Below are 13,730 nucleotides of genomic sequence, written 5' to 3'. Positions count from 1 at the left end.
TTCTTCTGAGTCAGTTAACAGACTTCCTGCCTTGAACTACCTGTCAGATGGCAGAGACTACATCTAAAAAGAGGAATTCCACCTCAAAACAATCTCCCTGAATTTCGTTTCATCTTCCCCTGTGGAATGTGGCTGAGGTTGGTAACGTTTAGCGCTAATATCCCAAGTATAAAACTACTTATCTACCTTTCGAAAGGAAAGTAAGATTTAGCTTTATACCACGTTATGATGAAAAAAATCAAACATCATGTAGCACTGCAGTTTTATTACATAATAAAGATGGCAATGTGCAATGACGGATGTTTTTAATGAGACAACGGCAATGCTCTAGTCAATAAAAATCTTGATAGACACAATCCCGAACGATATAAACCAGACAAAAATGAGTTTATTTAAGCCAATACCAGCTTGTGTTTAGGTACTACAATCCCTCGTTACAATAAAAATCAATAGTGGAAAATTCAGTCTTACCGAACCCGAGCACCTCTGGACATTGTATTTTATACAGACAATCATATGCCAGGCTGAACATTCCTGACGTTGCAGCTGAGCAGAGCGGGGCCTGCCTAGGGCTTGGATTGCAAGGGCAACCCCTGGGGTGTAGCAGCAGGTGCTGAAGAAAAAAGCCAGTGGCTCACTGTCAAACACTTAGTAAACATTATCCCTCAAAAACAGATTGAATAGAAAGACTTAATCTGGCCACATCATTGCTTATGAGCTGATAGGCAGGAATAAAATAGTGGTAAAGCTGCTGGCTGGGACAGGGGTTTGGCCACCTGAATTTCTTTCGGCTGCTCTGACAACTCCAATCTAAAGACTTATCCTAAAACATTTTTTTTTACCACCTTCTATCTGCCAAGTGAAACAAATAGGGCAGACAGATGAAATATAACTGAGGGAGCCAGATATTCTAGTTGTATGAGTTGTAAGTTCAGGGAACAGTTTTTACTGTGTATATAATATGTCTGAAATGTTTGTAAAACTCATTTTTAGAAATAAAATCGGAAGTGAAAGCTCCAGACCAGTAAGTGGCATTCTACATTAGTTCCAAAATAACAAGAGTAACACAAGGTACTAAAAGGAGGAAAACTTTCTATTTAAGTAACACCATCTACTGTATGTTCCCCAAACAGCTAAATTGTGAACAGATTGGGAACTGGAATACATACAGACAGCATTCCTCACTTACATCTTGTTATATAATTGAACAGTAAAACAGAGCAAGTTAAAATAGAAACACTGTTAAACCCAGCTCGACAGTCCCAGCTTCTAAGGAAGCGGTCTCCCACCCAAACACCTTGGCCGGGCCAATGTGGAAGCCCCTCTTGTCCCATGCTGCATTAGAGCTACGCTCACCAGTTATTTCCTCCTCTTCTAGCCCTGAGCTATGAGTGTGTCCCATGCCCCTAACACATCCCAACCGAGATCAGGAGGCTCAGACTTCATCTTTGTCACCCAGGAAGACGGCGTGTGGACTTTCATCACATGCCATATAACGAGCAGCTCATCTACCAACTCACCTAACCTAGCAATGAAACACAACAACACACACGCGCTTTTCTCCTTTCCGCTAAAAAGCAAAAAAAAAACCCAAAACATACCGACTATTTGGGAGATTAATGGAAAAAAAGAACGGAAACTGAAAATACCACCTGTCAGGAAAATGCCTGAGAGACATTCAGCTGTCCCTTCAACAAGGAGAGCTTACAGCAATCTTAAAACCTGCATGAGAAAAGAAAAGAAAAAAAAAAAAAAAGAAATTCCCTCCACAAATTACTGACTTCAGAATTATTTTGCCTGAGTCTTCCTGGTAATAAATTAAGGTACATTTAGAAACAGTCAATAAAAGTTTCATGAATAATTAATAAGCTTTTATATTATGTGATACAGATGGTAATCTCCACATTAGGGGAAAATATTTTACATAAGGTACAATAAGATGTCCCATACCCAATAAAGCTCTAAAACAATGACTTTTCAATTCACTTTCAACAGCCGTGAAAATTCTGCGATTTCTGTGTTATCTGCTTCCTTCACGTAACAGAACCTACTGCATGGTACCCTTGCATTGACAGGAATAAGCTGAAAGTTTGTGTCTGTGTTTTGTCTATGTTTCCACAGGTAGGTTATAAAGATATCGTTTTGTTTAACTTGTGATCCAAACATATTTTTTAATTGTAAAGAAACCATGAAAAAGCAATCTCCTAAGGTTCTATTCAATTGGAGGAATGCTGCCAAATACTGTGCATTTAATTGCTGCAAGTAGGAAACTGCATTAAATTGAAAATTGTGTGTCATGCACATTACCAAAGAATGACCTTCTGTACACAGGAAACCATTTGCCCATTCCACAGCTACCGTTATGCCCGTAAACCATAGGGGGTTTCATCATGATATAGCAATTTGGTTTGGAATTTAGCTTGAATCTTTTAGCAAATAATATTTACTAAACTGAAAATATTAATTTTAAGTAAAACCGAAATATCTCCAGAAAGAAAAACAAACAAAACCCACGCTTCCAGGGCTACAGCCACACAGGTCCAGAGCTCCCGTAGGAACAGAGGTGCACGTGCACACTGCGTCGTGGCTTCCACAAGGGCAGTAAGCCTGAAGCATCCCCAGTACGAGCCTCATGCGGTGTGACTGGAACCACTGGTGCAGTTTCTGCACAGCACCACAACCTGCACGTGTGCAGCAGGCACTGCCTGCACATTTCAGCTGCTGATTCAGGTCACTGGGGCTGTTCTGCTGACTTTTTCCTAGAGAGCTTGAGGATTATCAGAGACAGACTGCTTTTAATACACATCATTTGCTAATTGTGTTTCTCTGTAATTCTTTTTTTTTTTTCCCCTTATATGAGAACAAATGTGAAACATGGAAGATAGTAAGTTACTCTCTGAACTAGTAAGCTGCTTCAAGAGCCCCTGAAATAACTTCACAGGCATCTTTGTAGAAAATGGCAACAATGCAGCATGGAGGGGGGCCGCTCTTCATCACACTAAAAGCGTTACAATTAAGAACCCTCAGTTCCAACAATGACAGCCTTAATAAATGCTATTTGATATTCCTGTCATTAGCAATGCAGAGAAATAATTTGCAGCTTTAACAGTAAAATTTTAAACACTAAAAAGTCATCAGAAGGGGACTGAATTGCACCATGTTAAAAATAAATATTTCCCTTCCATAAAAAGAGAAATCAAAACTTCTGTTTACACCTTGAAATGCACTTGGAAAAAAAATAAAATAGAAAAAAAAATGTTGTGGAATGGATGTTTTTATGGAAAGTGACCCACAAAAACAAGATACAAATGGAGCCTGAAAGCTCACATTAGCAGGTGTGGGACTGAGGAACAAGTCCTCAAGGCCTACAGGTTAATGATCTGTAGTACTAAATCCTCTTGAAAAGACTTCTGAAATCAAGGGAGTATGCCAGCTGCTTAGCAACATCAGCTCCTGTTCTTTGCATCATCAGAAAAATGAGCTTCTGAGCCTTAGAAAAAGATTCTTGTGCAACCAAGTTTCTGCTGACAAGCAGCTGGGTGGATGTCTGCCCGCTACAGGTATATGCACATACTCAAGCTTCTTTCAGACAGAGCAAGCTTTACTTTACAATTACTATTTCTGAAACATGTTTCCCCCACCCTAGATTAAGATAGCAGCCTCTCTAACGCAATCGCCTATTAGCAGACCAATTACTGTCACCTTTAACACGTTCCCATCTACAACCATCTGTGAGGTAACTTAACAGAAATGGTAAGCAACAGCTCTCAAGGGGAAGGATGAATACACATAGTAATATGACTGCACGTAAGATATTTGTCTAGGATACAATGTTTACGTGAAAAGTTGTTGCAGTTATGCACAGTCATTGTTATGATTATTTTTTCCTGATAATTGTCATTACTTGACATAACTGAAGATCTTATTCCAGTACATACAGGAACACAGACATGGGAATACCTTCCTCTACCCTTCTCTATCAGTGCAGTCATTGATCAGTACACCTCCAGTCCAGCTCTCAGTCAGACTTACCAAAACTCCCCACTTTGTGCTTATACAGAGATGACTGCACCCACCAGCTCATAGACAGAGAGCAGACCTATTTGGAACTGGATGGTTACTGCACACTTTTTGCATTTATATTAACTATTCCATCCCTGCTTCCTGTTTGTCTCTTCTGCAGTATTTCATCTTCGGATGCTAGACCAGACAACCTCCAGAAGGTCCCTCCAACATAAATCACTCCATGATTCCGTGAACTTTGTATTGCAGGTTCTCTAGGGAAAAAGCTCTTTGTACAGAGACCAAAACAACGCCAGTTTTGATTTCACACTATAAAAATAATAATTCTGGGTATGGCTATGAATCTGTAGAATTATTAGGGGAAATGTTGAGAGTTTTCTGAATATGTAGGTGTTCACAAACACACACGAAAAGCCAGCTGTCACCTTCCATACAGAAAAGCACTCTCAAACTCAGTTTGCCTTCATTTGCATTAACACATACATGATCACCATCCACCAGGTCTCCTTTGCTTGTTTTAAATGTTGTATTAAGCTTGACAGGGCCAAAATGGATTAGCACAGGTAGCAGGAACAGGCAGGATTTTAATTTGATTAAGGGATAATAAATTTGTTTCTTGTAAACTGTCATTACAGCATCTAACAGGAAGATCCATTATCTATGCTGAAACATAATATCATATCACAGCCATCCTCATCTCTAGCCAATGTCAATGTCACATTATCATCTGCAAGACTCATTTAAAAGTGCATACCCTGTGTGGTCTTCTCACCTTCTAAATGTCTGCTTAGCACTGGCAGAAAGATCCTAGCCATGAACTGAAAGGATTGCTACAGTCTTTCCGCCACTGAAGTCACTTGCCTTTGGCCTCATGCCTCTACAATACACCATGGCACACAATAATCCTTCAGAAAAGCATTGCCTGTCATGTCTTATTATTTAAATATTGAAAGGCAGGTAGGTGTCCCACTTAAAAGAGAGCTCTTAATCTGAAAACACTTCAAAGGGATCTCTAATGACTTGGCTTTAACTCATCTTTCTTCCATTTAACTGTAGCTTTGATGTTCTCCCTAATCTTCACCTAACTCTCAGCTCACGAGCACATAATCACACAAGATTTTTTTAGAACATAACATGTACGACTGACATATTGAATAAAAGGCACAAGTAAGTTAGATCTGGCAATCTAATTTACTTGAGAACTCAATGAGGCCTCTGTGAGACACATTTACTGCTGACAAATACTCCTCACACATAAGACTGATACCATATCACCACAAAAAGAGGAGAAAACAAAGCAGTTTCACAGTATTTGGCCACACCTAGTGATGCTAACATAACCTGTAGGCACGGGACATATTTGCAGACACTATTTACAAATGTTTCACCTTCACGATCATGACTTTGTGAACTCGGAACATGCTGGAATTTGTTTCCTCAAAAATCTACCCATGTTACTCTACTGAGAGAGTTGAAAAATCAAGAGGCATACGCAAATAATGGGCATTCCTCATGAGCTAAAGTTGTTTTTGTTTGTTTTGTTTTGTTTTTAAGGCAAAGCCAACCCCCAATAAGCTAATTTCCGTAATATCAAGACAGACATAGAAAGATACTTGCTTTTAATCCCAAAATATTTTTTATAACCTGATGCTACTGCAATGCTATGTGGAACAGGAAATTAGTCACTTTATTACTCCCCAGAGCAGCTACTCACCAGTTGTAATAAATGTTATTTCTGGACATGTATTAAGCATCCATACCATAAAAATGGCACACACACACTAGAAGTGTAAGACTATTACTAACTATTCAGATGTAACAACAGGATGAAATTCTGAAACATTAACACGATGATTTATCTTAAGGAAAAAAAAGAATCATATTTGCAAGCAGCTGTGAGTTTCAGAGATTTGGTGGCTGCTCCATCTGAACAGATGAGTCTAAAGGGCAACAACGGAGTTCCTGCCTTCCCTCTGATAGTGATCTTCCCATGAATCATACATACTATTTAACAATCTATGCAAGTGCTGCCAATCCTCGTTTCTCAAATGTTTAGAAAGTGTAAGACTCTTTGCAGAGGCATTAACCAATTTCTTTTTCCAGCCACTTAGTCTTAAACAACTTTTTCAGTCCTCAGAAATGTAAACATTTTCTTAGTATGCATGCAAACTGCCCTACCAGTTACACCCCAGATAAGAGCGAGAAACCTGGAGTGGCTTTGTAAGAGAAGATACCGAGCAGAGGATATCTTACCACTGGTTAGTTCAGAAATGCAAACACAGGATTAGCTCTACAACAACCCGAGCAGTAAAACAAATAGCACGCCAGCTCTGCACAGCATAACCAAAGTGCAGTTAAAATCAAGTTACACATCTGCCTACATACTGAAAACATATTGTCAGTAGAATACTGTATATTGACTGATCTCTGAGTATAGAATGGAAAAGTATAGACTTGTGTAATTTTTCTTTTACATTTGATGTTTCACGTATAACCAATGTGCCCTATGTCAAGTCCAACTGCAGTATAACATTGATTCCTTCCTACCATCCCCAGTGGGAGGATTATAATGCTTCCCAGTAATTTAAGAGGCTTTGTGTAGGTCACTTCTTTATTCCTCAGGAATTCAGATGTTTCTTAAAGTGGTAGCAATATATTAGTAGGAGAAAAAAAAAGCTACATCTTAATTATACCTTCTGCAAAGAAAGGGAAAAAATAAAAACAACCAGAATTTCAATCATATTTATCTGCCTATAAAGTGAAAGATACTCCTCTGCTTCATGCAAACAGATTACAAATCAAAACATAAAATGCAATTTCCTTAAAAAGGCAAAGACAACTGATCATGTGCCCAATTTGCTATAGAAAAAAAAAAAAAGTTGATTATAAGCAGGCTACAAAACACATTGTAGTGCCTGTTAAGGCTCCATCAAGCTCTTTCCCTCACCATCACACCCTGAATACGCAGCATTCGCTAGGCAATACAGAGCACACCTATTAGCTCGGAACACCTGCAGTGCCAGCTGCCCCACTCTTCGCAGACACACTCGGTAAAATCCATGCCACAGTGACGTAAAACATTCCCTTGCAATTTCCAAATAGAAAATGATCAAAAAAGAGTTGTGATGGCATTTCTACATTTTCATTTGTATAGTTTATTTCTGCAGTTTATAAATAGCCTACAATTCCAAAATAGTTCAGACTGTAAGTTAATGAGAATAATACACAGGAAAAATTATTGCATTGTTTCCTTTTCTCTAACAACTCCTGTCTCCAATTTTGTACTGGCTACTTGAAGTACAGTTCTTTCAAAAAGGTACAAGTTAGATAAAGACCATGCAACATATATCAAAATATACCTCCATCCTGACAGTTTTGAGATGCTCATTTGTTTCTACTCCCACTTCACTCTATGACTCCTGAATTTCACATAAGAGCATGAAAATAATTGAGACCCTACGCAGACTGCAGAACAGAATCCCAAACTACCATAAAATGAATAACAAATTTTCACAGCAAAGGACTCAAATGACCTGCCAGCCAGAAATGATTTGCTGAAATAACATGTGAATAGCAAACAAGCAGAAGACAAAACAAGAAACTGTCTACACTTTGTTTGAAAACAACAAGTCCAAAGAAAGATGAAAAAGCATGCAACTCTTTCAATTAATTCACAACTAGCTATTTCTTCACTGGGTTACAATGGTATTTTAGTCTGAAAAGCAAATACTGGTGGTTTCCATCTCGTAGATCTCAAATATAGTAGTCCAAGCAGATGGCTGTAGGAGTTTGGATCATGTTGTTGTTTACTTCAAGTTGTTTGTTGTTTTTAAAAATTTGGACCAAGTAAAGGATTTTCAGTTGTATATTTGCAGACTGTGCTAGTTGCATCTCCTAATAACATTGCATATAATTAAGTAATAAAGTAATTGGCATAAGCCTGAAAATAAACATTAGAATTTGTTTTGAAGTTATGTATACTCTGTGTTATGCCAGACCTGGCATTCCTGTAAATCACGAGTTCCTGTAAAACCTAAAGACAGATTTTTAATTCTTAACAGAAAAAAGTTAAGCAATCTCTCGATCAAATTAGTGCCTTGAAGGTCAGTTAATAAGATGGTCTAAGCCCACAACTAAACAGGGGGCAAAACCTTCCTACAAGAGACAAAGTTCTCACATTGGGCAGCAGGGCTGGTTACCTACAATGACAGTGGTGGCAGCAGCTCCTGATTCTGTGCTGGGCCGCAGGGATGTGCTGGGCAGCAGCACCTCCGGTCAGCTCGCATGGAGCAAGGTGTGCCCGGCAGCTCTGGATTCGCCCCTTGCTCTGGCAGGGCCAGAAGCATGCAGCTACATGGGAATGCTAAAAATAACTCTTATTGCTTTCAACAAATTAAGAAATCCAAATGAGGACTTCTCTGTGAACATTATCTCTGACTGCCTACAGGATGGGAAAAACCTTAAACAATTGCTTACTTCCTTGGTCATTCTTTAGACATGTAAAATTCTGCAAAATTTATCAAGTCAGGTTTGTGGTGTTGACTACCTGTGAATATCTACAAACTTTGGGTGAAAATCCATTTCTTTGTAATTACAGTTTAAGACTCTGCTTGGTGATCTATAATTCATCCATTTTATATATCACTGAACATGGCTCCGGATATCAGAATCACCTTGTGCAAGCTCTAAAGGTGAAAAAACCACAAAGGGAAGCAAAACAGTTCTGTCAGCATCAGGGTACAATCAATAGCATCCCAGATTAGACAATCAGTGCCACTGTATATCATTCACAATATTAAAAAAAATCATTTTAGATTTAATTCTAAATTATTTAAAGATATCTACAGCCTATAAAAAAAGTGGCCATTAAGGAAATGCTTCACAAGAGACCCACAACTTTCATCACCTTCAGCTGAACTGAGTTGAACTGAACCTACACTTTTAACATTTGTATAAACAAATTAAAAGTCCATGGCATAAAAGCAAATATTTACAAGATTCCTTTAAAATATTTTTAAATGACTAAATGATGTCATGTTACTACAACATACCCACAATATTTAAGTTCACCATGCACTGTTTAAAAAAAAAAAAAAAGAAAGAAAGAAAAAAATGAGGTGTTGGCACAATTGCTGACTGCAGTTAATTTCTTTTTTCCACTTTGATCTAATCTTTCACACACTAACATTACCTGAGCAATTCTACAGAAATGAATTTCCAGGGTCCGGGGGGGCTCAAGTACATAGATATTTACAGGATCCTTACTTTCTGCTAATATTAGTTAAAATTGTGGCTGAAATAACAAGTTATTGTGTTACTTTCACTAAAAGGCAAGAAAGACGTTAAATACTAAATGAATTAAAAGGACAAGCAGTCCATGAATCTCAAATATGGATAACTTTGAATTCATCAGTAGAAAACCCTGGAGAAGTGTATGATATCAAAACTGAACAAAAATAAAGTAGATTTATGTATTACTTCAAAACTATCCTATAGAAAATATTAGGATTCTGTAGTGTGGATGCATTTTATTTGGAAAAGTTTAAAACGTCTAGGAGAGAACAACATTGCTTCTAAATTCATCAGGAATTCCTACTAAATTCCAACCCCATTATAATGCTTTCATTCAATAAGACAACCTCTATAGCACTTTTCTGAAAGAAACCTGCCTGAAGATTAGTCTTCCATGGCAGAACTCATCCCCTAACACACAGTCAGTCAGCCCCTGAAGATAAAGGAATTAGAAAGGAGCCTGCAAGCATGTATATCACTCAAGTACAAACATGAGGAGTACAGAAATTCATACTGTAGGATGGACATAGTAGTAGTTTCAGTATTTCAAACATTATTTAATTTTGTGGCATTTCCTGTTAACAGTCACTGGAAGAAAAAGATCATTGTAACATCATATGATTACTATAAAATATGTTCTCAAGTCCTCTCAGAAAGCAACATATCCAGAGTTTGCACCAACTATAAATAAATAAACACTTTTACATGCATAAAGGAATGCAGCATGTGGCCATTTTCTTTCTCAGAGTCCCTTTAAATGTACTGTCAATCAGTTGTAGATTGCACCGCCAACTGCAATTGTGTTTTCACAGCAATTCTGAGTTCCCAAGTAATTTAACATGAAGAGTTAAAACTCTTTCAGGAAGAATTTGCATTTATTCTTGATGCTTGCAAATGCATTCTTGAAAGCAATCTTAAAGTTAGATTTGTTCCTTGCATTTATTTCTCACTTAATACCTGGTTCCTAGGCACGAAAGGCTATTAAAGGCAGGTTCAAAAAAGAAGAAAAACAATGTTTTCTCTGAGTTCCTTCTGCAAGGAAAATTCTGCAAACAGACCAATGCTGAGTAACCCAGGGGGCACAGCTGGAGTCAGTCCACACCCCGCTTTAGTAACAGAAAAATTACTGAAGTAATTTGGATCTTTTTGGAGATAAACTTCTGAACAAACTGGTCAGTGAAATTAATTTGGAAGTCGCTATTTACTACTACAGACACTACATTGTTCAACAGAGAAAGGCATTGTAACTAAGCAAAAAGCTATGTGGCATGTCTTATCTGACTGCTAGGCTGGTGTTAATAATCACCAAAACATGCACCTGGGCAGTCGAGGAGCATATGAAAATACACAGCTACTTACAACCTCAGTTTTCTACCTAGCCAGTAAGATTTCAGCTGCAAGGGTGCACTGTGGCTGTTTCATTTCTTACCGACATCTTCAGTGTCTCAATCCCTGCAACATGTCACTGACAAGCTTCTTATAAAACTGCTTGTTACAAAGCAAACAGCAATAAAACAAAATAAAGAGTTTGTACACACACAATTTTCTTCCTTACTCTAAGAATTCCTACCTTCCCCTCACCTATTCCTTCATTTTCTTTCTTTGGTTTAATATATGCTATGACTTAAACTGCAAATAACTTTCTGGGAAGAAACCATGAGATTGAAAGTCTCCTTATATATTATTAAGGCAAAACTCTGTAGCTCTGAAAACTTTCCATTAAACACATTTTCCTACAGTACATAACCAGTCTGTGGTTGTATTCCTTCCATGATGAGCACACAGCCAAACACAGCGGCACATAGACAGCCAATTTGCTAAATCATCACACTGCAGCCCTCAGCAGCAGCAATCTGCAGGTGTATCATTCTGAAAAAGGGATGAGCAATTAAGACAATTTGCTTTAATTACAGATGGTTACATTTCTGTGTCTTCTACTTTGGAATCACTGAAAGAGCATAATAAAGAAATACCAGCTAACAAGCTTTGCCTTAGCACATGCCAAAAGTGCAAAAGACTAAACCATTCTCTTACCTGAATCTGTTCCATTATATTAATCTATGTTTTTTTCTTAATAATTTTGCAGATGCTTGCCTTAGAACGCTGACGAATATCAGTGTTGTACCCAGCCACAGAACAAAATGAATTTTTGTCAGAAGATGAAGATATCCATGGGCATGACCGACTGCAGGGTAAAACTGCTCCTAAATCCTTAGGCGCTCTCAAACTAGAGCAGTCAATATGAATTAATCTGTACTTTAGAGGAATTTAATTGTTGCTCTTGACTGTATCTGAGTTCAGTGAAAGTTCCTACAGATGCTAGCTAATGTGGTTAAGCCTACTGCACATCCGAATATTCAGGGTAAAAAGCTAGGGGGGAGAAAATCTCTACTTGCTCTCCTTTTCAAAAAAGCTTTTGAAAAAACACTTTGTTATCTTTGGATTTGCTGGCAAGTGTTGGAGGTTGCAGTACCACCAAACCCAAATGTTCAAAGATGATGAGTCAGGGCACATATTCCATGAGATCTTAAAAAGTACTCAAATTTTAAAAAGAAACAGCCAAGTTGAACTTTTTTTTTTTTTAACTTTTATTTTGTATTATCTGTTGTCAACAGCACAGAAGTAGGAAGGCAGATTTTTTTTTTTACTGTTTTCATTTATTATTTATTATTGTTAAGGTCCATAGACTCTTATGAGCCTGGAGCTATTTTGTTATTATTATTTTTTAAAAAAAGAAAGATTTAAATTCATGAGGTTTGCAAGCAAACAAACATGACCTGAATCACCAATTCTGATTTAAGGGGAAGTTACTGTCAAGACTATGCTGATATAAAAAAATAAAGATACTATAAGCTTAGGTTAGTTTAACTCCTAGAATGTAATGAGAAGGACCAAAAGGAACAGGAATTCTATCTGATTTCAAGTTCCAAGTTTGCTTTTGGTGTATAGTTAAAGGTGAAAATGCTATTGGCTCAGTTTTTAACAGATTTATTAACAAAAAGACTCCTCCCACCAAAAACAAAATCCACATAAAAACACCTTTTGTACGCATACAGAATATCTTAGAAGAGTTTTTGTTTTGTTTTTTACTGGGGGCACATTAAAGAATATCTGAATGTGTTGCTCAGAAGTAATGACTTCTACAGTATATTTTTAAAAAAAGAAGATAAAACAACATGTCATCCATGGGTGTTTTCTTAAAATGCAGGGGACAACACTAATTAGTTCTGCGACACACAGTTCTTGTTTGTCCAAGGCAAAATCTGCTCTCTCATAGTGAGTTCTATAAAGGATCAAAATTTAAGTTACTTCAAATGAACCTGATAATATTACTACTAATGCCAATCTATCTACCAAGCTGAGGATCTGTGTTTTACATGAATCGTACCATGCTTACATGAATTTGTCAGAATGAGATACCTCGGTTAGCACAGTAACAAAATAATCTCTTTCAAATGGGACTGAAAGAAATCAATTCACCACTGAGCTTTTAGGGAACTCACCGATCTGCCCTGCGCTCATTAACCATGGAAGTGGTAAAGAAAGCCATTTACTAATGTATGTTACAGTGCCTGTTTAAAAAGGATGAAACGAGAGAAGACACAAGAATGTACCTAAATTCAGCCTGAGAAGGGATTCAGCACTGGTGAATAACAGGAAGAATTTCCATCGTGTATTGATGAGGCTAGCAAATTCTGATATAATTAAAATGAGAAATAGCTGCAGTGTACCGCTGGCATTTACTGGTGTCCATATTGCTTAATGGGCCGTCACCACCACTGTGTTTGTTTGTGTTTTTGGTTTTGTTTGTTCTGTTTTTCTTTTTGTTTGGTTTAGTTGGTTAGTTTTTGTTTGTTTTCAAGCAAGACAACAGTGCTGGAAAATAAAATACCCTTAAAACGCAATTACATAAATATGCAACAGAAGAGAAGCTCTTCCATTAGGGTTCCTTGATTTAGGAGCAGAGGATAAAGAGCAACATAGGCAGATTTCTAGACAAATGGTGACACTAAACTGACCATCTAGCAAATCGCGTGACAGGTTATTAAGGAGAAAAGGGGAAAATGTAATTAAGCCATACTACAGGTAATAGCTTCACACTGTAATGCCATCTCTGAAAAACTCGCTAAAGGAGCTATTCATACGGTCTGACATAGTACATATAAAAACACTTTAATAGCAAGAAATTAAAACAAGTGAATAGAAGAGGAAAAAATGTATTAATTAAATGTAACTTGGATTTAGCACAGAAAGGTCTCCAATTCAGGCTAGACTGAGTAGACTTCATCAAAAAGAGTAAAAGTTGCTTAGCAGTTTAAGTACCCTGGTCAATAGTTCAATATTGTTTTAGCTCCTTTGCTGAAAAAAGCAACATAAAGAAGCTAAAACAGGCTAATATGTGCACAGAATTCAAA

The 13,730-nt window shown here is 37.5% G+C and overlaps 1 protein-coding gene across 4 annotated transcripts in view; it reads right to left on the bottom strand.

Moving 5' to 3' along the window:
- SPSB4 (splA/ryanodine receptor domain and SOCS box containing 4) overlaps nt 1–13,730 on the bottom strand; it is a 143,388-nt gene that overhangs the window by 109,850 nt on the left and 19,808 nt on the right. Inside the window, exon 1 of one of the 4 annotated variants that reach the window (XM_083849275.1) lies at nt 10,886–10,903. The exons of 1 other annotated variant lie outside the window; for it this stretch is intronic. The gene's annotated coding sequence lies outside the window, so the exon portion shown is untranslated. Of the gene's footprint in view, nt 1–8,226; nt 8,245–10,272; nt 10,291–10,885; nt 10,904–13,730 lie in introns of those variants that run through there. 2 more of the 4 variants (XM_083849264.1, XM_083849276.1) reach the window with 2 other exon arrangements.

Source organism: Anser anser (assembly GCF_964211835.1).
Source record: "Anser anser genome assembly, chromosome: 9".
Taxonomy (NCBI): domain Eukaryota; kingdom Metazoa; phylum Chordata; class Aves; order Anseriformes; family Anatidae; genus Anser; species Anser anser.
This window is presented reverse-complemented; position numbering and strand designations above follow the sequence as displayed.